This window comes from Chelonoidis abingdonii, chromosome 11, assembly GCF_003597395.2.
Source record: "Chelonoidis abingdonii isolate Lonesome George chromosome 11, CheloAbing_2.0, whole genome shotgun sequence".
Lineage (NCBI taxonomy): Eukaryota > Metazoa > Chordata > Testudines > Testudinidae > Chelonoidis > Chelonoidis abingdonii.
This window is the reverse complement of record NC_133779.1, coordinates 8,991,333-9,011,712: the sequence shown is the minus strand read 5'-3', so window position 1 is coordinate 9,011,712 and position 20,380 is coordinate 8,991,333. Positions and strand designations below refer to the sequence as shown.

At 48.3% G+C, this 20,380-nt stretch overlaps 2 non-coding genes across 2 annotated transcripts; both read left to right on the top strand.

The window, feature by feature from the left end:
- Positions 1 to 14,821: 14,821 nt before the first annotated feature.
- Positions 14,822 to 14,895, top strand: TRNAT-UGU (transfer RNA threonine (anticodon UGU)). The gene has a single exon. It is a non-coding gene; the product is annotated as a tRNA-Thr (tRNA).
- A 3,441-nt stretch (positions 14,896 to 18,336) lies between these two features.
- TRNAT-UGU (transfer RNA threonine (anticodon UGU)) lies at positions 18,337 to 18,410 on the top strand. The gene has a single exon. It is a non-coding gene; the product is annotated as a tRNA-Thr (tRNA).
- Positions 18,411 to 20,380: the final 1,970 nt, after the last annotated feature.

Sequence of the window (20,380 nt, the reverse complement as noted above, 5' to 3'; positions counted from 1 at the left end):
GATTTAATTTCAATCACATTGTGTTACAATCACATTATCAATAGAATGAAACAATATGTGTGTCAAAGTCCAGCAGGTCATACAGGATGGAGATGTATAAGGGGCTGGAATGTGTCATCTGAGAAAGACAGAACACTTGGAAACCTGCATCTCCCATCCCCTTGCCTTCCGTGTTATGATTCCAGCTGTGTGCAATGTTTATCTGTTCCCGCATGATGGGGAAATTAAGTTTGGGGTCAGTTTGGTCCGCAGTTTCCTTTGCATGTTACATCCAAATGAATGAACAAAACGAGGCACAATAAAAGATAATGCAAATTGCAATACAGTTAGGGAAAGAGAAATCACGATTAAGCCAAACACTTCAAAATAAAATACTAAAAATACCCCTCCCCGTAACGGGGGTGAGTAGCAGCTCTGAGTGAGAGGCCCACAGGAGAAATTTCAGCCAAGACAAATTTGTGTGAATTGTTGAAGTGAAGAGCCCTTCCTCCGTCAAAGCCGAGAACTCTAATATCACCCCCAGGCACCAGCAAGAGAACCAGTGAGATGGGATTATAGAATACAGGGGGGAGGGAGCAGGGAGAGAGTGCAGGGAGTCTTCTTTTCCTTCTCTCTTCACTTTCTTTCTTCTCTTCCTTCAGGAAATGCAGTCACGCAGGGAGGGGTTTGTCTCATTGTAAGGGATCCGTGTCTGTCACGAGGTTGTGGCAGTGATGATTCTGTGACTTCCTGTGACCCCTAATTTCGTAGTGCCACTGTGGCTGACTTCAGGCTGTCCAAGCATGGCCAATGCGACCAGTTGTTCGAGGCAGTGGAGCAGCTGCAGCAAGTTGGCCCCAGCGCACTTCCAGGGTGGTGGAGAAGGGCTGGCCCCGGGGCTCCCTCCCACCCCTAAGTAGCAGCTGGAGTGGCAGCTGCTCTCAGGCTTCTTCCTGGTAGCTGGTGCTGATTATCCATCAATACATTAAAACTTCTCCCTGAAAGTGGATGTACCCAGGACCCTCAGAGTCACATGTTCCATCTGCACTGGGCCTCTGGTCAGTGTCCTAGTGCTGAAGCTTCCTGTTAGATCCTAAATAGCATTTTTACACTGGGGGCGGGGGGGGTGAAATTTTGGACCGGGCATTGTAGCTCCACTGTTGTTTACTGAATTCCTTCAAACAGCAAGTCAAGAAGTCTCCTAATGCCAGCTCTCTCATGGAAAGCTGCCCTGCTCTCCAGGAGTCTGTGCGTTCACACAGCAATGTACAAAACTGCTCCGAACTAAGGGAGGTCAGACATGACGGTAACATAAATCTTCCAATATTACCCAAGTCTTTCTTTCTTCACCAGGACATGCCGTCACTGTTAGCTATGGCTTATCTTCACCTTAAAATACTCTTAGGACATTAACAGAGGAGTGAAACCCCGTCCCCAATGGTCCCTGTTGAGGAGTTTGTACCATACCTGCCCTGGAACTGTCTGGTTTTATACTGCTAGAGCTTTTTCTCTTCAAACCTTTATCCAATCTCTGGGCCAACCTCTGCATTTCAGAGTTTAAATTTACTTCATCACCCTTGTATGGCACTTCATGTGATTAGACAAAGTAAGTGCGGGAACTCATGGCTAATGAAAACTGATGCTCTGGATGGGCCTGAACTCAACCCAGCAGTGCATCCCTCACTAGCCAGTTTACCCCGTAGGTTCTTCTAGACAAGCTGGGAAGTAGGTAGTTACCTATGTCTGTGATTACAACTTGGTAGCTAATTGAAAGGTTCAACCAGGTAAAGAAAGAGGTGTTTTTTTATGATGAGAATCAAGTTCATTGTAACAGGCAGGAAATGCCTCAGTTCCGGTCTAGCCTTATTGGGTCAAGCATAAGGGTACTTTGCCAGATGCATTGGTGATATATGTGTGCACATAGCTGCTTTCCAAGCAGTTGACCTCGCTTCAATTCCCAGCCAATGCAGTGTAGTGAGGTTTCTCTGCTGGGAAATGGTTTAATTTCAATCACATTATATCAGTTTATCAATGGAATGAGAGATCAATGTCCTGCAGGTCATTAAACACACAGAGAGGAAGAAAGGGGCAGGACTATACAGTGAGCAGTAAAGTCATCCTGGTATTACAAGTTTAGTTTATTTTTAATTTTTTTTTCCTTTGCTTCACCTCCCTTTTGACTCAGAACCTTTAAGGTCAGAAGGGACCAGTGTCATCATTAGTCCAACCTTGCACCTTGCAGGCCAAAAGACCCACCCACCCACTCCTGTAATAGACCCGGTAGGGAGGCAGCTCTGTGTCTCTGCCCTACCCAGACAGCTCATGGAGGCCCTCTGCTCCTCCTCCCAATGGGTGCAGAGATGTGCCAGAGCACTAAGGTGGCTCTTGCTCCCACTGCCTCAATTTCTCCGTGCCAATCCAGAAGTGGCTGTCATGTCTCAGCATCCCTTGGGGTGGGGGGATGTCTCCATGTGCTGCCCCTGCCCTGAGTACAACTCTGCAACTCCATTGGCAGGAACTGCAGCCAGTGGGAGCTCGGGGTCAGTGTCTGCAGGCACTGTGCACGGAGACCCCCTGACTCGCCACCTAGGAGCTGCTGCCACAGGGTTCTGCATCCAGTCACTTTGGGAGTCTCACTGCCCAGGGTAAGCGACCACTCCTGCAGCCAGCTCCTCCCCCAGCACGAGCCCGCACCAAATTTCCTCCATAGCTTTGTTGTCTTCTTTCACCCAGATCATCCTTCTCTCCTGGGCTCAAGTAGCCATCCTGGGAGCCAAGAGGTAGACACAGGATTCGCCTCTCCACAGCAACTGCACCTCCCAGGCTTTGCAGAACGAAATGTGAGGCTCTACTAACCCATTAGCCACACTGAGGCATTAGCTTCTGCCGCCTTCCTCAGCTTGACTTTCCTCTTTGCCCCATTCCTGCTCACTTCTTCCTTTAGCAATGTCACGCAGAGGAGGCAGCAGGAAGAGCCGGTCTCTGCAGGCCAACCTCCAGGGCAGAGGAACCAAGTCACAAGGCTCAAAAGGTGACTGGCCAGATCCTCTAGCTTCCCTGCTGCTGCCAAGGCTCTTTTCAGCTCATTTCACCACCTCTGTCGTGCACTGGTTGGGGTTAACACAGGTTTACTGAAATTGGGACAGCTAGTAAGCGTAGGGAGGACTAATGACCCACCAGAATTTGGCAGAAAGCAGCATTTATTATACTGACGCAAGCTCAAAAGAAGGAGGGGGTGTGATCATAAGCATACTTCCCAATTCTGAACTTAGAGTCAAAAAGTGGGTGCCTGCATGAAACCTCCAAGCTAATTACCAGCTTAGATCTGATATTGCTGCACAGACAGGAATCAGTGCCTGTTCACTCTGTCTCCCAAAACCTTCCTGGGGAACCCCAAGACTCAGTGCCTGAGTCTCACACAAGGGAAATAACCCACTTCCCTTCTGCTCTTTACTTCCTCCCAGATTTTCCCGCCTTGGGTATACTAGGAGATTTCCTGCTTCAGTCCCTTGAAACACAAAACAGAGAGGACGATTACCTTCCCCCTCTCCCTCAGTCTTTCCCTGAGAGGAGACATAATCCTGGCACAGAGATTCCTATCCCTTGCCATAACTAGAAAAGAAAGTCAACAAGTTTTAAAAAAAAAGATATAAAAAGAAAAAAAGACAAAAAATAATCTCTGTATTAAAGTGACAATACAGGGTCAATTCCTTAAAGAAAAATATGAATAAACAGCCATATTCAAAAAGAAATAAAAATTTAAACTTCAGCAACTAACACATGTAAATACAAAACAAAACATATAAAAGCCTATTGTTTTGCTACCTTTGTACTTACAACTGGGAAACAGAAGATTTAGAAAGGCTGGAGATAGATCCTCTCATAGCTGAGAGAGCAACAGAAGAGAGACAAAGACCCAAGACAAAGAACACCCACAAATTCCCTCCCTTGAGCTTTGAAAAATCCAGTTTCCTGATTGGTACTCTTGTCAGGTGTTTGGTTCCCTTTGTTAACCATTTACAGGTAAAAGAAACCTTAACCCATAGTTATCTGTTTATAACAGGGTGTCACACTCACACTCGCATACTCACACTCCCAGGACTGGAGATGTCAGGATTCAGCAAGGTAAGTGTCCCACAGTGCAGTGATGGATGGTGTGATGAAGGTAAGTCTTCCTGAGGCACAGTGAAATGCAACGTGGCAAATCACTGGCCAGGCGGTCTGGGCAAAGGGCATTCACTGGAGGTACAAGCTTGTGAGTGCACTTCTGAGCACATGGCCCCGTCCCCTTTTAAGGAGCTGCTCCTCATGGCCTTTGACTAGAGATGCCTTGGCTGCACCTGGTGGGTCACACTCCACCTTCGGCAGTGTCCATGCTCTGAGTGTATGAGTGCTGCCTAATCAGAGTCCGAGACAGCTTGTCTACCTGGGAGCTCTTCTGCTCTTCAACCAGCCCATTCATCCCACAAGCATTCCAGGAGGAAGGGGGAAAGGGAAAGCCACTTTACAGGCATTCAGAGAGGGAGAGGAGACAAAAGCAGGAGGGAGGAAAGTATAACTGAGCTTTTGAGCATACAGGTCATACATCACATAGAAATCACTGCTGCTCTTACAACAGCAAAGACAGGACAGTAGAAGCTGGGAAAATTAAGCCAGCAGGTTTCAAACCAGAGACCTTTTGTGTGTTAGACAAACATGATAACTACTACACTACAGAAACTCTGTTATAGAGCTCTTCCTCTCCCTTCATAAGAACATAAGAATGACCATACTGGGTCAGACCAAAGGTTCATCCAACCCCACATCCTATCTGCCAACAGTGGTCAATGCCAGGTGCCCCAAAGGGAGTGAACCTAATAGGTAATGATCAAGTGCTCTCTCTTCTGTCATCCCTCTCCAACCTCTGACAAACAGAGGCTAGGGGCACCATTCCTTACCCATCCTGGCTAATAACCATTAATGGACTTAACCTCCATTAATTTATCTGCAAAAAGAACAAGGCATACTTGTGGCACCATAGAGACTAACAAATTTATTTGAGTATAAGCTTTTGTGGGCTAAAACCCACTTCATTGGATGCATGCAGTGGAAAATACAGCAGGAAGAGAGAGAGAGGTACACAGAGAACATGAAAAAATGAGTCTTGCCATGCATTCTGTAATGAGAGTGATCAGTTAAGGTGAGCTATTATCAGCAGGAGAAAAAAACCTTTTGTAGTGATAATCAGGATGGCCCATTTCCAACAGTTGTCAAGAAGGTGTGAGTAACAGTAGAGGGGGAGATAAACATGGAGAAATAGTTTTACTTTGTGTAATGACCCATCCACTCCCAGTCTTTATTCAAGCCTAATTTCATGGTGTCCAGTTTGCAAATTAATACTAATTCAGCAAAGTCCAATATTACCACAAAAAAACCATCACCAAACTCAACAAGAACTGCTGGGTAGCAGGGGATTGGGCTTGACATTTTCGGGTTTTTCCCCTCCACCTCCGGAGTGAACTCAGCTTATATCCCCATCCCAGGACTTTCCATGATTGCGGTGGATTGGAAGCCCAACAGAAACCCTAGGTAAGGGGCACCAGGCTTGTATATAGAAGAGAGGCGAGAAGCCCTTCACAAGCTGACGGGTATGAGAGGGAAGTAACCCAGGGGAAGAAACCGCTAGTCAAGTGGTTCACCACAACCCCAGGGCCCTGGGTTGGGACCTGGAGTAGAGGGCGGGCCCAGGTCCCTCCCTCTCCACTCCCTCCTCCAAGGACACTAGGGGAGTGATTAAGAACTGGTTCAGAGGCAAGCAATATCGCCCTGAACCTACCCAGAGAAGAGAAAGCGCGAGACCCAGAGAAGTACCTGCAATTTGCCACAATATGTATATATATATATATATATACACACAGAGAACATGAAAAAATGGGTGTTGCCATACACACTATAACAAGAGTGATCAGTTAAGGTGAGTTATTATCAGCAGGAGAAAAAAACCCTTTTGTAGTGATCATCAGGATGGCCCATTTCCAACAGTTGTCAAGAAGGTGTGAGTAACAGTAGGGGAGGGAAATAAACATGGGGAAATAGTTTTTACTTTGTGTAATGACCCATCCACTGCCAGACTTTATTCAAGCCTAATTTCATGGTGTCCAGTTTGCAAATTAATTCCAATTCAGCAGTCTCTCGTTGGAGTTTGTTGCTGAAGGTTTTTTTTGTTGTAATATTGTGACTTTTAGATCTGTAATCGAGTGACCAGGGAGATCAAAGTGTTCTCTGACTGTGTTTGAATGTTATAATTCTGACGTCTGATTTGTGTCCATTTATTCTTTTACATAGAGACTGTCCAGTCTGGCCAATGTACATGGCAGAGGCGCATTGCTGGAACATGATGGCATATATCACATTGGTAGATGTGCAGGTGAACGAACCTCTGATAATGTGGCTGATGTGATTAGGGCCTCTGATGGTGTCCCCTAAATAGATATGTGACAGAGTTGGCAACGGGCTTTGCTGCAAGGATAGGTTCCTGGGTTAGTGTTTTTGTCGTGTGGTTGCTGGTAAGTATTTGCCTCAGGTTGCGGGGCTGTCTGTAAGCAAGTACTGGCCTGTCTCCCAAGATCTGTGAGAATGAGGGATCATCCTTCAGGATTGGTTTAGACCCTTGATGATGCACTGGAGAGGTTTTAGTTGGGGGCTGAAGGTGACGGCTAGTGGCGTTCTGTTCCTTTCTTTGTTGTCCTATCCTGTAGTAGGTGACTTCTGGGTACTCTTCTGGCTCTGTCAAGCTGTCTTTTCACTTCAGCAGATGGGTGTTGTAGTTGTAAGAATGCTTGATAGAGATCTTGTAGGTGTTTGTCTCTGTCTGAGGGGTTGGAGCAAACGCGATTGTATCTTAGAGCTTGGCTGTAGAGAATGGATCATGTGGTGTGGTCTGGGTGAAAGCTGGAGGCATGTCGGTAAGTATAGTGGTCAGTAAGTTTCCGGTATAGGGTGGTGTTTATGTGACCATTACTTGTTAGTACCGTAATGTCCAGGAAGTGGATCTCTTGTGTGGACTGGTCCAGGCTGAGGTTGATGGTGGGATGGAAATTGTTGAAATCATGGTGGAATTCCTCAAGGGCTTCTTTTCCATAGGTCCAGATGATGAAGATGTTATCAGTGTACCACAAATAGAGTAGGGGCATTAGGGATGAGAGCTGAGCAAGTGTTGTTCTGTCAGCCATAAAAATGTTGGCATACTGTGGGGCCATGCGAGTTCCCATAGCAGTGCCGCTGACTTTGAGGTATACATTGTCCCCAAATGTGAAATAGTTGTGGGTGAGGAAAGTCACAAACTGCAGTCACCAAGTTTGCCGTGACATTATCGGGATACTGTTCCTGATGGCTTGTAGTCCATCTTTTTGTGTGGAATGATGGTGTAGAGGGTTTCTACCTCCATAGTGGCCAGGATGGTGTTTTCTGCAGGATCACCAATGGATTGTAGTTTCCTCAGGAAGTCAGTGGTGTCTCAAAGATAGCTAGGAAAGCTGGTAGCATAGGGCCTGAGGAGGAAGTCCACATAGCCAGATAATCTTGCTGTCAGGGTGTGAATGCCTGAGATGATGGGGGCATCCAGGATTTCCAGGTTTATGGAACTTGGGTAGCAGATAGAATCACCCTTGGTCGGGGTTGCAGGGTGTGTCTGTGCAGATTTGTTCTGTGCTTTTTCAGGGAGTTTCTTGAGCAGATGGTGCAGTTTCTTTTGGTAACTCTCAGTGGGATCAGAGGTGTGTGTGTGGGGTGGGGACTTGGTCCCATTTTGGGTACCACCAAAAATTATACAAACCTGCCACCCCTGTCCAGCCCAACCTTCTGCTGATGCACCTCAGCCCACACCTGTTCAGGGTTTGAAGCTTCCATTACTTAAATTCCAGGACACTGAGGGATTTCAGCTCCCCTTTGCCCAGAGGGAACCTTCACCCCACTCCCAACCAGGTTCTTGTCCATGGGATCACTGTAGAGGGGCTGGGTCCCTCGGTGTCTTTTCTTTCTCTAGGACAGGCCAGGGTGCAATAACTGGGACATCTGAGCACCAAGGATCTTCTGTGGGGCTGCCATTCCCCTTCCCCTCTATGGTCTCATCTGTCATTGACTCCAGCCTTTTTTCTATCCATCACCAGCACCATCCCAAGCAAGCTGCACTCACCTCCAAAAGACAGTGTCCCCTGGTGGGTGTAAATCACTGACCCTCTGTCTGAGCGCCCCTCTGTTTCCTTGCCTCTCAGTCTGTGCAGATGGGACTTTCCCTTCCAGTGCTGGAGGATTCACCCTTCTAAATTACCATTGTCCAAGCAGCAGGGAATCTTAACTGTGCCAAAGTGACTAGGAGCAGAACTCCCCCCCAACTTTCCACACAATTGGCACTTGCCCTCACTGAGCAGGACTGAAACTTGTGCAGAGAGACTGTTGGGCCACATCCCCTCTGGGCATGAGCAAAGCAGCAGAGTGAAAGGAGAAGCCTGGCGATGCTGAAGATTGAACCCAGGATCTCATACATGCAAAGCCTGCACTCTACCACTGAGCTACATCCCCAGATGGGCTGTGTGTGCTATGGATTACAGTCAGAGCCTCCCTTCCAGAGCATCCAGTGGCCTAAAAGCAGCATGGGGGACACAGTCCCTGCTCTGAAGGCCAAACCTGCTGTCCTGGAGGTTGCTGGATCTTAGAGGTCACTTTGCAGCAGGGCCAGATTCTAAGTGTGGGGCAGAAGAGTGGGTGTCCTGGACTCAGGGTGCAGAGATACACTCAGCCCTTTCCCTGCATTGGATGGGGGGTGCTGCCACCCCCTGATGGAAGGTAATGGGGTTGGGGGTGCTGTGAGCAGCTCAACACCTCACCCTGGTGGCAGAAGTGGTGTGGAAGCTTCAGGTGTTTTAGAATCTGCTTTTTCTACCTGTCTGTGAAATTTAGCTTTCCCTGGCACATTCACTGTGGTGCAATTGGGTCACAGTTTCCATGGCTGCACAGCAAAGAATCACTTCCAGTTTCTCTTCTATCAGCAGCAGGATTAGCCTGTGTCGGTGGTTAATGAGGTGGATCTTGTTGTAGATTGTTATTCATTCCCCACCTTGACAATTCACACAGTCTCTTTCCCATGCAGATTCCCAGCACCTCAGGGATCCTGGTAGCAGGGGTTGGGCCCTGACATTTTCAGGGTTCTTTCCCCTCCACCTGGAGTGAACTCAGCTTTTTCCCCCATCCCAGACATTCCATAAATAACAACAGGAGCATAAAGAAAGAGGGGAGGGAACATCTCACAGCCAGGGCTGGATGTGCCCAGGGCCCCCTGCTTGTCCATTGTTTCCATGGAATTTGGCCCCCTGCTTTGCACAAGGGACAAAGATCTTGCTGTTCTTGTGTCTGTGCAAAGAAAATTGTGCTTCTGTATGAAAGAGAGGCAGGAAATGGCTCCATGGTGGGACAATATCCTCAGCATTAAGACCTAAGGATTCAGGCTGAGAACTGATAGAACTCCACTCATCTGGGATTTAACAACTTGTCTTCCACGGAGCGGGGCCAGATCCAGCATTTTTCCTGCCCCAAGTAGCAAAAAAAAGAAAGAAAGAAAGAATCCACAGTCGGTGGCAGCTCTACTGCTTTCAGCAGCAAGTTCTTCCCTCTGAGAGGGACTGAGTGGGGCAAACTGCTGCTGAAGAGCCGGACATGCCTCCCCTTTCTGTTGGCTGCTCCACGCACCTCCTTGGTGCGCTGTCAGCACCACATGATGTAGCAAGTGATAGCTAATCCAGGTGGGGCACATGACCCCACACATGCCCTCTGCAAGTGTTGTGTCTGAAATTAGGAAAACTGGTGAGTTCAAGGCACAGCTGCACACCCAGAAGAAAGTCCAGCACAACACGCCCAGAGTGAAGGGGATGCTAAAGCCTGGGATCAAACCAGAAACTTTCAGATCTTCAATCTAATGCACTCCCAACTGAGCTACTTTGGCCACAACCAGGCCCACCAGGAAGGCTTAATACACAAGCCACAGCACATGCTGGGAAGATTTAAATCTGGATGTCGCAACATAGGAGACAAGCAGTGGACTTGGCCCCAGTGGGGCAGGCTGGGGTTTCCTATATCCCATTCACTCAGCCAGCACCTGCCCCATCACAAGCTCTCACTGGCACCCCCACATCTGCAAGACAAGGGCAGCGGTTCTCACTGGAACAACTTCACCCACAGTTTGCAGGCTCCTCCCAAGCCTAAACTGGAAAACCATCTTGCCAGAAAGCAGCCCCACTAGGACTCACCATTGCTTCTTTTCCTTCCACCCAGAACCCTACTTCTTCTGCTGAGCTCCAAGTAGCCATCCCTGGGATGCCAAGAGCCAGGCACAGATTCTACCTCCCAACAGCCAACCGCACCTCCCCCGGCTTTGCGGAATGAATGGTGATGCTCCACTAACCCCACTTAGGCGCACTGAGGCACTTAGCTTCTGCCCTGGCTTCCTCAGTTTGACTTTCCTCTTTTACCCCATTCCTGCCTCACTTCCTCCTTTGGCAAGTCACACAAAGGAGGCAGGAGGAAGAGTAGGCCAACCTCCCAGGACAGAGGAGACCAAGCCACAAGGGTTCAAAAGGTGACTGGCCTAATTCCTCTAGCTTCCCCAGGCTGACGCCAGGGCCAGCTCTAACTTTTTTGCTGCCCTAAGCAAAAAAAAGAGCACCTCCCTGCCATAACACCCCCCCGCAAGCGCTATGGAACCACCCCCCGAGCACCATGCTGCCCAAGCCCCCTGTCCCCCCTAGCGCCGCGCTGCTCAAGTTCCCGCACCCCCTGAGCGCCACGCTGCACCACCCAAGTCCCCGCCCCTCTGAGTGCTGCACCGCCCAAGTCTTTGCCCCCCGAGTGCTGCGCTGCCGAAGCCCCCCGTCCCTCCTGAGCACCGTGCTGTGCCACCCAAGCCCCCACCTCCCCAGCGCCGTTCTGCCGAAGCCCAGCCCCCGAGCGGCCATGCCTGCCCAAGCCCCCGCCCATCCGAGCGTACGCCCGGCAAAACAAAACAAACAAACAAAAAAAAAACCCTGCTGTGCCGCCAGGCGACCCAAAAACAAAAACAAAATACCTGAGGCACCACCCCGCCCCAAAGTGTCACCCCAAGCACGTGCTCAGCAGGCTGGTGCCTGGAGCCAGCCTGGTCAATGGTACTTTGTCCACTGATGTCACCACCACTATTGTCCGGGTTGGGGTTATCCCAGGGACAGGCCAGTGGCAGGAGGAGGAGTGCCTTGCTGGACAGGAAGGGGACCTGGGAAAAGCTGGGAGCCAGGGGAGGGATAGTTCAGTAGTTTGAGTATTGGTCTGCTAAACCCAGGATTGTGAGTACAATCCTTGAGGGGGCCATTTGGGGGACTGGGGTAAAAATCTGGGGATTGGTCCTCCTTTGAGCAGGGGGTTGGACTAGATGACCTCCTGAGGTCCCTTCTAACCCTATGATTCTAAAGGAAGCCACCATGTTTCTGCCCAGTTTTGGGCTGAGGCCTTTTGCATGTCAGGCAAACGTGATAACCTCCACACTACAGAAACTCCATCACAGTGTGCTGCCCTGCCCTGCCCTCAAACTCCATGCACTTTGGTGGTGCTCACCCTGGCACACACGGAGGGGCGAACCTGGAGAAAATGGCAGCAGTTCTTCGATGGGTCAGCTGGAAGAGCAGAGGACCGTAGCCAGGACTCAGGAAGTCATCCTCACATCATCCTTGGGACTCCAGCTTGAGGGAGAGCTACTTTTTCTTCCCCTTGCTGAGAAAGAGCAAGAGAAGAAAGCTCAGGTGGGACAACTGGGTGCAGAGGCCAATACTGCCTTTTCCTGCAGCAAAGCCTGAAATGAGGGACTTGCATCAGGTAAAGGTACCACTGTGTTTCCAGGAAACAGCTCACAGCTGCAGAAAGAGAGATGAAACAGCCTGCTAAAGCCTGGGATTGAACCAGGAACCCTTAGATCTTCAGGCTAGTACTCTCCCAACTCAGCTACAGGGGTCTTTTTGGGCTGCTGTTTCTCACCTTGAAGCTTATTCTCAATAAAACATCTCTCCAGTCAACACTGGCCAATGCAAGACAGACATCGATTGCTATTTTAGCACTTGGAAATGTCATCAACTCGTCTTTGGATCTCTTGACTGCTGTGCTTCAGTTCATGGGGGAAAGGCAAGAGAAGCGACCGTTGAACAAAAGACCTGGCGTTAACATCCTAATGCTGTCTCCTACTGTAACACTATTTAATACTGGCCCACCCTGTGCCGGTGACAGTTCCATTTTTAGATGTTAATACATTTCAGTTATGGTTAAAATTAAAAGTTTCTATATGCTTAAAGGAAATGATTTTTTTTATTTGCTTATCTATGGCATGAATAAATACAGATTTACACATCCTAGCATGAAAAGTTATTGTCTTATATGATGGAGAAAATCATGCATCCAAATTGTGCATCGAAACCATGAAATGATTGACAAATGCAATAAAAAATCAAGTATTCAATGCTGTAACATATGGAGCAGGGGGGCACTGAAGACACTTCTTGCCTGGGATGCCACTTGGTCTAGGGGAGGCCCTGTCAGGGAAAGCAGGAGTTGGTCTCACATGCCTATTTTCAGACTGCAATCTGTGGGCAGCCTGCTCTGTGGGAGGGATCGTGGTAGCCCAGGCTCAGGGCTGGAACAGGCCCCTGATTGAGGGAGTGGCTGCATGGTTTACAGTGCTCTGACGTCTCGGACAATGTGTCTCTCCCAAAGTCTCAGATCTGGGTCCCAGAAGGCTCCTGCGCTGCCTTTGCTCCTTTCACAGTCTATAGCAAGGAGCAGCAGCAAGGGTCAGGGATGAGCCATAGGGCACTAGGTGGGTGGCAGAGGCTTCAGAAGGAAACCCAGCACCCAAAGCGGAGGGGGATATGAGGCTTTTTCTCTTTCCTTAGCCATGTGCTATAGCTCCGAGAGCTCTTTGAAATGCCTCCCCACCCACAGCCTGGGAAAGGGGAAGGAGTCTCAGATTCTAGCTTGATTTGAATAAGGATCACTGGACCCTAGAACCATTCACTGCCCTTTCCTAGGGAAACCTGTGATGCACAGAATGGGACTGAGATAACAGCTGACAGGAGTCAGGAATTGCTCCCCTGGAACAGCAGCAGGATTGGGCAGCTGGAAATCTCACCAAAGGAGCTGAAACCTTGATGGTTCAGACATAGATGTCCCAGGTACTGCATGGGAGGTTTAGGTTTGTTTTCGGGATAATAGCAGGGAGAATTTTATTGCCTCAACATTTGATTAGACAAATTCAAACCCAAACTGTGTGTGGTGGGGAGGTCGATGGTGGTTTCCTTGGTTTTGATTTAGTTTTTTCTCTTCTTCTTCTTTTAAAAGCCCTGGATCATTTTGATGGGGACAATGTTTGTACAAGGCTGTCTTAGGAGCTGGACAAGCCATTCCCCTACGTCCCTGTGCAGGGGCAGTTGTCAGTTCCAACCTCATGAATATGGTGGTGACTCTCCCTGCCTGTCATGTGGGGGATGAGGGCTTGATTCCCTGAGGAGAAAGCTGGGATTTTGACACCAAGTGTATGTCTGCAGCACAATTAAAAACCCACAGCTGCCCCAGGCTGATTTGGTTGGTTGTTTTCCTTGATAAATTGCAGAGGGTTCAGAGAAGAGCCACAGGAATGATTGAAGGCTTGAACAGGGAGAGAATTTTAAAAACAAACCAAACCTTCCCTGCTCCTGCCGGCTGTGACTGCTGAGGACATTTTCCTTTTCTACTCCAGGGTCTCTCTTCTGCCAGATTCTCAGCAAGTCAGGCAGCCCTGAAGATTGTGGCAGGGCAGTTTGGTAATAGGCTGCAGGACTCAAGCATGTAAGAGTGCAGCTGCTGTAGCACCTTGACTGTCCATGGGCCAAATCCTGCAGCCCTGGCAGCCCAGGATAGCCTCCCACTGAGGGCAATGGGAATTGAGCCTTTGTAACTAGTTGCTGGTACCTGAAATCTCAGCTACGGATTAAACTGGTGGCAAACACGGCTTCAGCCAAAGAAGAGAAGGATGTAAATGAAAGAGCAAAGCTGGCCATCCGGGGAGCTGCTGCAGTCCCATAACCACAGCTGGAAGGGAGAAGAGGAAAAACTCCCTAAAGTGCTGGGAGCAGACCCAAGAAAAGGAAGTTTGTCAGTGAGATCAGTAGCAATAACTATGAAATGAAGGAGTGCTTTGTCCTCTGTGCTGACATGGTTGAATTGTGTTACTTTACTGTGAGATGAAGCTTTAAAATATCCTGCCCTAATTTCAGGATGGGTCTGTAACTATCGGTCTCTGTGGGAAGTGGCCTCTAGATACTGGGCCTTTGGGAAGAGCTGGTTGAAGAGCCTTCCTACTCACCAGGAGATCCTGGCTTAGCCTGACAGTCTTCCTTGCAGAACCTGGCTTGTCCGTCAGGCTCCTTTTTTTATTTCTTCTCATGAAAAGAAAAGACCTCACTGCGCAATCCTTGTAAGTGCTTGTTCAAGACACAGAAAACCTTCCTTGCAGCTAAGTCTTGGAAAGTGTTAAATGGTAAGTCTGGAGCTGATGGAAAGGTTACCATGACTGAGAGTTGAGCTGAAGTTGCTGTGACTGAAACACAGAGCACTAATCAGTATCTGATCACAGCAGCTGGTGGGAGAAGCACATGTTAGAAGCCCTCTGTCAACTCAGCTGTGGCTTTCCGTGCACAGAGCCAGACAGCAAAAAGTCTGCAAGTCTTGAGGGAAATGGGGAACATTTTTACTTTGGAATTTGGAGGTGTTCTCTTAGACCATCAAGTGGAATGGTTGCAAATATGCCCTTGAGGCAGGCACCATGGCTTAGCTGGCTAAAGCACCTGTCTTGTAAACAGGAGATCCTGGGTTCAGTTCCCAGTGGTGCCTTATTGTACAGCTTCTGTCTCCTCTGCTCACATTTTCCTGTATCTTCCTAGAAACAGAAGAGACCTCCCTTGACAATCAAGTAATTGCTTGTGAAGGAAAAAGGCTTCTTTCCAGCGGAGCATTGGAGAGAATCAAATCCTCAGTCCAGAGTTGATGAAAAGGCTATTGACACTGGCAAGGAGATTGCTCCGGCTGCAATTTGCTGTGACAGGAGAGCCCGTGTTGTGCGCTCATGCAATTCGCTGGAGATATCTGTGCACAGAGCCCCTTCTAGACAGTTCTTTGCAGTGCTTGCAGGAAATGGAGAATTATTGTCCTTTCACCTTTCATGTTATTGTTGTTGATGAAAATGGAGCAGTTAGGGAGAAGGTCCCAGAGAGTGGCACCGTGGCAGAGCTTGCCAAGAGACCTTCTGGATAAAGAGCAGATTCAGGATCCAGCACACAGTGCTGCCTTGCTTTTTGTTAATGGAGAAGTCTGACTCTGGCTAGCCATACAAATGCTTGCAAAAGAAATGGGTCTTTTTGCTGACAAGTGTCAAAGGAGGCATCAGATAAACATGGAAACAAGGTCAAGGTCACTGAAACTCATCTTGCATGTGCAGCTGTTGAAGCTACAAGGCAGAGCACTAAGCACAATATTACCACGGCTGGTCACAGCAGAATCTCTGTGTGGTGGGATCCGTGGGGTACAATCTCAAACTGTGGGACTGCTCTGTCCTCTTCTCTCTCCAGCCTGGGCTGTGTCTTACTATGCTGCAATAGTGACAAGCAGCAAAACCCCTCCATGTGCTGTGATCACTCAGCCAACAACATGCAGCAGTGCACCCAACTAAGTTGCATGAATGCTCTATAAGCCACTCCTCATTATACATAAAGAGACACCAGCTTATCTCCCCCAGTCCTCAGCCTTGCACCTCAGAAATGTACCATCTTACACTGCTCAAAACCTCTTGAAAAGTGCAACTTCTGTCTCCAAGAACACGGAATGTAGCAGAGGAGACAAAAGTGTAGAACAAGACCACTGGGAGTTTAACCAGAGATCTCTGTTTACAGGACAGGGCTTTAGCCTCTAATCCAGGGCCTTCCTAAGTGCTCATTTTTCAACCTTCTACCTGATGTCCAAGAACAACACATTCAAATTCCAAGTCGCAGACGTTCCCCATTTCCTTCAAGACTGCAGATTTTGCTGTCTGGCTCTGTGCGGGAAAGACCACAGCTGAGTGACAGAGGCTTCTAACATGCGCTTCTCAACAAGCTCAGTGATCATACACTGATCAGTGCCTGCTTCAGTCACAGCAATCAAGCTCAACTCTGAGTCATGGTAAACTTTCATCAGCACCACACTTACCATTACACTGCCACGACTTACCCTGCAAGGAAGATCTCTGTGTCTCAACAAGCAACTTCAAGGATTGCACAGTGAGGTCTTTCTTTTATGAGAAGAGATATAAAAAAAGGAGCCTGACAGACAAGCAGGTTCAGCAAGAAGAACTGGGAGGCCAGGCTAGGATCTCCTGGTAGTAGGAGGCTCTTCAGCCAGCTCTGCCCAAAGATCACTATCTAGAGGCCACTTCCAGAGGCCAATTATAGTTACAGACCCATCCTGAATTAGAGCAGGATATTTTAAGCTTTATCTCACTAGTAAGTAAACACATTCAAACATGTCAGCACAGAGGAAAAGCACTCCTCATTTCACATTTCATTCTACTGATCATTGACAAACTTCCTTTCTCAGGTGCTCCCAGCACTTTAGGGAGTGTTTCCTCTTCTCCTTCCAGCTGTGGTGATTGGACGGCAGCAGCTCCCAGGGCCAGCTTTGCTCTTTCACTTACATCCTTCACTTCTTCAGATGAAGCTTCTGCCCCAGTTTAAGCCATAGCGGAGACCTCAAGTACAGCAGCTAGTTACAAAGCTCATAATCCATTGCCATCAGTGGGAGGTTATCCTGGCTGCCAGGGCTGCGGGATTGGCCCATGATCAGTCCCCCAAAGGGGGGTTTTTTTGGGCCTTGTACCCAAATGTAGCCCCCTTACACTCTTAACGGTTGGGCCTTTTTGATCAAAAAGGCCCAACCGTTAAGAGTGTAAGGGGGCTACATTTGGGTACAAGGCCCAAAAAAACCCCCCTTTGGGACTGATCATGGGCCAATCCCGCAGCCCTGGCAGCCAGGATAACCTCCCACTGATGGCAATGGATTATGAGCTTTGTAACTAGCTGCTGTACTTGAGGTCTCCGCTATGGCTTAAACTGGGGCAGAAGCTTCATCTGAAGAAGTGAAGGATGTAAGTGAAAGAGCAAAGCTGGCCCTGGGAGCTGCTGCCGTCCAATCACCACAGCTGGAAGGGAGAAGAGGAAACACTCCCTAAAGTGCTGGGAGCACCTGAGAAAGGAAGTTTGTCAATGATCAGTAGAATGAAATGTGAAATGAGGAGTGCTTTCCTCTGTGCTGACATGTTTGAATGTGTTTACTTACTAGTGAGATAAAGCTTAAAATATCCTGCTCTAATTTCAGGATGGGTCTGTAACTATAATTGGCCTCTGGAAGTGGCCTCTAGATAGTGATCTTTGGGCAGAGCTGGCTGAAGAGCCTCCTACTACCAGGAGATCCTAGCCTGGCTCCCAGTTCTTCTTGCTGAACCTGCTTGTCTGTCAGGCTCCTTTTTTATATCTCTTCTCATAAAAGAAAGACCTCACTGTGCAATCCTTGTAAGTTGCTTGTTGAGACACAGAGATCTTCCTTGCAGGGTAAGTCGTGGGCAGTGTAATGGTAAGTGTGGGCTGATGGAAAGTTTACCATGACTCAGAGTTGAGTTGAATTGCTGTGACTGAAGCAGGCACTGATCAGTGTATGATCACTGAGCTTGTTGAGAAGCGCATGTTAGAAGCTCTCTGTCACTCAGCTGTAGTCTTTCCCGTGCACAGAGCCAGACAGCAAAAATCTGCAAGTCTTGAAGGAAAGGGGAACGTCTGCACTTTGGAATTTGAAGGTTGTTCTTGGACATCAGTAGAACGTTGAAAATGAGCACTTAAGAAGGCCCTGTGACTAGATGGCTAAAGCCCTGTCCTGTAAAAGAGATCTGGTTCAACTCCCAGTGGTCTTGTTCTACAGCTTTTGTCTCCTCTGCTCACATTTCCTGTGTTCTTGGAGACAGAAGCCTCTGTGCTGACATGTTTGAATTGTGTTACTTTACTGTGAGATAAAGCTTTAAAATATCCTGCTCTAATTTCAGGATGGGTCTGTAACTATAATTGGCCTCTGTGGGAAGTGGCCTCTAGATAGTGATCTTTGGGCAGAGCTGGCTGAAGAGCCTTCCTATTAATCAGGAGATCCTAGCTTGGCCTCCCAGTTCTTCCTTGCTGAACCTGGCTTGTCTGTCAGGCTCCTTTTTTTATCTCTCTTCTCATAAAAAGAAAAGACCTCACTGTACAATCCTTGTGAGGCACCATAGCTTAGCTGGCTAAAGCACCTGCCTTGTAAACAGGAGATCCTGGGTTCAACTCCCTGTGGTGCCTTGTTCTGTAGCCTTTGTCTCCTCTGCTCACATTTTCCTGTGTCTTCCTAGGAAACAGAAGAGACCTCTCTTGGTAATCCAAGTAATTGCTTGTGAAGGAAAAGGCTTCTTTCCAGAGGAGTGTTGGAGAGAATCAAATCCTCAGTCTGGAGTTGATGAAAAGGCTATGTGACAGGAGAGCCTGTGTTGTACACCCATGCAATTTGCTGGGGCCATCTGTGCACAGAGACCCTTTTAGAGGGTTCTCTGCAGGGGCTTCAGGAAATGGAGAATTACTGTCCTTTCACCTTTCATGTTATTGTTGTTGGTGAAACATGGAGCAGTTATGGTAGAAATCCCAGAGACTGGTACTATCAAGGTTTCTTCTCCACTCTGAACTTTAGGGTACAGATGTGGGGACCTGCATAAGAATCTCTAAGCTTAATTACCAGCTTAGAGCTGGTTTTACTGCCAGTACCTAAATCCTTTAAGAGTTATTTGGGAAACTCTGTCTATCTTCCCCCCAGACTATCTCCTTCCCAGGAGCCTTGAGAGGCTTCTCCACCAAGTTCCTGGTGAACACCGACCCAAACCCTTGGATCTTAAAACATGGAGAAATTAACAATTCCCCTTCCTTTCCTCCCACCAGTTCCTGGTAAGTGCAGATCTAACTCCCTTGGATCTTAAAACAAGGAAATATCAATAAGGTTCTTAAAAAGAAGGCTTTTAATTAAAGAAAGAAAGGTAAATATCTCTGTAAAATCAGGGTGGAAAATAACTTTACAGGGTAATCAGATTCATGGAGTTCAGAGTAACCCCCTCTAGCCTTAGGTTCAAAGTTATAGCAAACAGGTAAATCTTCTTAGCAAAAAGCAACATTTACAAGTTGAGAAAACAAAGATAAACCCAATATGCCTTGCCTGAGAGACTGGTTCAGAAAGATTTGGAGAGTATGGATTGATGTCTGGTCCCTCTGAGTCCCAAGAGTGAACAACCCCAAAAACAAAGAGAACAAACAAGATTTGAAAGTATCTTGTCCCCTTATTGGTCCTTTGGGTCAGGTGTCAGCCAGGTTACCTGAGCTTCTTAACCCTTTACAGGTAAAAGGATTTTGGTGTCTCTGGCCAGGAGGGATTTTATAGTATTGTACACAGGAGGGCTGTTCCTTTCCCTTTATAGTTATGACAGGTACCGTGGCAGAGCTTGCCAAGAGCCCTTCTGGATAAAGAGCAGATTCAGGATCCAGCATCCAGTGCTGCCTTGCTGAAGATGTGTCCTCTTGTCACCTTTTGGTCAATCTTTTTTGTTAGCGGAGAAGCCCGTCTCTGACTAGCCATACAAATGCTTGCAAAAGAAGTGGGTCTATTTGCTGACAAGTGTCAAAAGGAGGCATTGGATAAATATGGATACAAGGTCAAAGTCTCTGTAACTCACCTTGCATGTGCAGCTGTTGAAGCTACAAGGCAGAGCATTAAGCACAATATTACCATGGCTGGTCACAGCAGGGTCTCTGTGTGGTGGGATCCGTGGGGTACAATCCCAAACTGTGGAACTGCTCTGTCCTCTTATGTCTCCAGCCTGGGCTGTGTCTTACAATGCTGCACTAGTGACAAGCAGCAAAACCCCTCCCAGCGCTGTGATCACTCAGCCAACAACACGCAGCAATGTACCCAACCAAGTGGCATGAATGCTCTGTTCAGGGTCGGCTCTAGGCACCAGCCCTCCAAGCATGTGCTTGGGGTGGCACTTTCTAAGGGGTGGCACTCTGCCACCCCCTTTTTTTTAAAAATTTTTTTGCTTGGGGAGGCATTACCGGGAGCCGGCCCTGCCGCAGCCACTTGCCCTGTCAGTGTGCAAGCTGGGATCCGTGCCCCCTGCCCAGCTCAGTGGCACCCTGCACAGCCCACTCAGGGAAACGCCGCGTCACCCTGGGGAGACTCGGAGTGGCAGCACCAGCAGGACCCCTCCTCCCTCACTGAATCCTAGGCCCTG